A 3,936-nucleotide genomic window follows, 5' to 3' on the forward strand; every position below is an offset into this window, starting at 1 on the left:
TGCAAGGCAATAAAAAGCAGTACCAGGCACTTGCTTTAGATAACAGCACAGGCCTCAAGGTTACATAAATGTGAGAGTGCCACGCGGCAGTTATACAGAAAAGGGAAAATAATATAAAGTCTTTGCTAAAAACTATAAGATAGTTACAAGGCCAAGCACAAAAGGGAAAGGCCAGATTTGTTGTTCAAGGGACTGGGCAGGGACTAAGAAAATCTGGTTTTGATTCCTAGCTCTTCTAGAGGTGGCTTTGGTAAATCACATGGGCTAGGGACACATTAAAAAAGCCTGAGCCTGAATGAGGCCCTGGTGTCACTGGCAGAGAGTGCAGCGGTAGAGGCCACTTCCACAGCCACCACCAAGCAAGCTAAGAGAGAGCCATGCAGCTGGAGGAGAAGATGTCGGGTCATCGTGATGGGTGACTCCCTCCTGAGAGGAATGGAGGGAGCCATCTGCCGCCTGGATCCCGCGGTACGGGAGATATGCTGCCTGCCCAGAGCCCGGATTCAAGATGTCACAACGAGGATTCCAGACCTGATTAGGCCCCCCCGACTACTATCCCGTGGTCCTCATCCATGTAGGAACAAACGACGCAGCCCAGAGTATTTCAGGTGGGGTCATGAGTGACTACATGGTGCTGGGAGCCAGGCTTAGAGGTTCGGGGGAACAAGTAGCCTTCTCATCCATCCTACCAGTCAGCAGTCAAGGACAGCACCACAGCAATTGCATTAGAGAGGTCAACTCGCAGCTTTGTAGCTGGTGCCATTGTGCGGAGTTTGGATTCCTTGACCACAGCCTGCACTTCCAGGATAAAGCCTTGTTCGTATGAGATGGGCTATATCTCTTTCCAAGAGGTAAGAGTCTCTTCTCTTACAGGTTGACTGATCTCCTACACTGGGCTTTAAACTAGGTTCGTCGGGGGACGGGGATGTTGACAACACAGAGAGGCCAGGAATGACGAACCTCAAGCCAGGCACTGGAACAGTCCAGGTAAGTACCAAGGACTCTGCTAAGCATCAGAATTGGGAACTAGCAAGGGCACCTATTGAGGGGCTTAGATGCCTCTATACTAATGCTAGGACCATGGGGAACAAGCAGGAGGAACTTGCACTCCTACTTGCAAATAAAGAATTTGACCTGTTTGGGCTAACAGAAGCTTGATGGGATCCTACCCACGACTGGATCATCGCCTACTGGAATTCACCATCTGGCACAAGGTGTCAAAGGCCTGCAGCAAGGCAACAGCCCTAGACTTCAGAAGGGTGGATTTCAATGAGGTAAGGAGACTAATTGGGGAGGCACTGAGGTCCCCAAGGGGAGGGGAGTTGGGAGTTCAGGAAGAGTGGTCATTCCTTAAGGAAACGATCCTCCAAGCCCAAAGGGTGACAATCCCAAGATGGATCAAAGGGGGCAAGAGTGCTCAAAAGCCCCCATGGCTCACCAAAAGCATCCAGGAACATCTCAAAGCCAAAAAGGAGGTGTACACCCAATGGAAGGGAGGGGCCATCACCAAGGAGGATTATACTTCCATTGCTCAAGACTGTAGGGGGCCTGTTAGGAAGGCTAAGGCGGAGATGGATTTGGGACTAGTGACCCGGATCAAGGATAACAAGAAGTCCTTTTTAAAATACATAGGGGGTAAAAAGAAGGTACCGGGTAATGTAGGGCCCTGCAGGATACGCTAGGAAATCTAGTGACCACACCAGATGACAAAGCTAACCTCTTTAACAATTTCTTTGCCTCCACCTTTTTAAGCAGGGACCGAGGTATCCCCACACACTGAGATCCCTGACGGACCCAGGGGAGGCGCTGCCAGGCCCAGGGTCAGTGAGAACATAGTCAGGAAACTTCTGGTGGGACTAGACATGTTCAGATCAGCAGGTCCTGACAATCTCCATCCCAGAGTGCTTAGGGAACTGGCAGGGGTCATTGTGGGACCCCTGGCACAGCTTTACAAGCATTCATGGTGAGGTGCTGTAGGACTGGAAAGGGCCAATGGTCCCCATTTTCAAAAAGGGGAGGAAGGAGGACCCAGGAAACCACAGGCCCATTAGTCTTACCTTGGTCCTGGGGAAGCTTTTTGAGAAAATTATGCAGGAACACATCTGAAAGGGACCAGCAGGGGGAATCACACTTAGGGACAACCAACATGGGTTCATTCAAGGCAGATCCTGTCAGACCAACCTGGTTGCCTTCTATGACCAGGTCACACAATCCTTGGATGCAGGTGTCGTGGTGGATGTAGTTTTTCTGGGCTTTAGGAAGGCCTTCGACACTGTCTCTCACTCCATTCTCATTAATAAATTAGGCGACTGTGGCATCAATGCCTACACAGTCAGATGGGTCGCGGATTGGTTGGAGGGCCACACCCAGAGAGTGGTGGTGGACGGGTCTTTTTCGACTTAGAGGGATGTGGGCAGTGGGGTTCCCCAGGGCTCGGTCCTTGGGCCTGCACTGTTCAACATCTTCATCAGCGACTTGGACGAGGAGGTAAAAAGCACCCTGTTCAAATTTGTGGATGACACTAAGATGTGGGGAGAAGTGGGCATGCTAGAAGGGAGGAATAGGCTGCAATAAGACCTGGACAGGTTACAGGGGTGGGCAGATGAGAACAGGATGGGATTCAATACTGACAAGTGCAGGGTACTGCACCTAGGGAGGAAGAACCAGCAGCATACCTTCAGGCTGGGGAACTCCCTTCTCGTCAGTGCAGAGGCAGAAAAGGATCTTGGAGTCATTATTGATTCCAAGATGAACATGGGCCGCCAATGTGGGACGTGGTCAGGAAGGCTAACTGCACCTTGCCATGCATCCACAGATGCATCTCAAGCAGGTCCAAGGAGGTGATCCTCCCCCTCCATGCCACACTGGTCAAGCTGCAGCTGGAGTACTGTGTCCAGTTCTGGGCGCCGCACTTCAGGAGGGATGTGGACAGCATCGAAAGGGTCCAGAGGAGGGCCACTTGCATGATGAGGGGGCAGCAAGGCAGGCCCTACAAGAGGAAGCTATGGGACCTGAACCTGTTCAGCCTGCACAAGAGAAGGCTGAGAGGGAATCTGGTGGCCGTCTACAAACTGGTCAAGGGGGACCAGCAGGCAATGGGAAAGTCCCTGTTCCCCCGAGCACTACCGGGAGTAACAAGGAATAACGGCCATAAGTTGACTGAGAGTAGATTCAGGCTAGATATCAGGAGGCGCTACTTCACAGTCAGGGTGGCTAGGATTTGGTGCTTGCTCCTACCCTGGAGGTCTTCAAAAAGAGGCTGCATAATCACCTAGCTGGGGTCGTTTGACCCCAGCATTCTTTCCTGCCCATGGCAGGGGGTTGGACTTGATGATCTGCTCAGGTCCCTTCCTACCCTACCAACTATGAAACTATGAAACTATGACTGGGCAGCGGACATTGAGGGCTACAGGCTGTAGAGACAGGACAGAGTGGGTGGGCATTGCTGTCTATGTTAAGGAGCAATATACATCTTCTATTGATAGGGTTTACTATCTGGAGAAACGTGGGGAAGATAACTAGTAGGGCAGAAGTGCTAGACTTCAGGAAGGCCAACTCAACAAGCTCAGGAGATTAGTCAGGGAAGGACTGGCTGGTAAAAGCCTTGGAGAGATGGGAAGGGTGGACATATCTCAAGGGACTAATCCTGCAGGTACAGAAAAGGACCATCCCATTATGCATAAAAGGGGGCAAAAAAGTAAAGAAACTCTCTTGGTGGGGCAGGGAAATCTAGGAGAGCCTGGAGGGAAAAAAGAGGCCTACAGGCTGTGGAAGCAGGTGGCTGCCACCAAGGAGGAGTATACCTGCTTGGCTCGAGCTTGCAGGGAAACAGCAAGGAGAGCCGAAGCAGAAATGGAGCTTAGGCTGGCAGCAAAAGTTAAGGCTAACAAAAAGTCATCCAAAGCAAATGGGCAGACGAGAACCTGATGGTGTTTA

The sequence above is a fragment of the Crocodylus porosus genome, unplaced genomic scaffold, assembly GCF_001723895.1.
Source record: "Crocodylus porosus isolate Cpor-Errol unplaced genomic scaffold, CroPor_comp1, whole genome shotgun sequence".
NCBI lineage: Eukaryota > Metazoa > Chordata > Crocodylia > Crocodylidae > Crocodylus > Crocodylus porosus.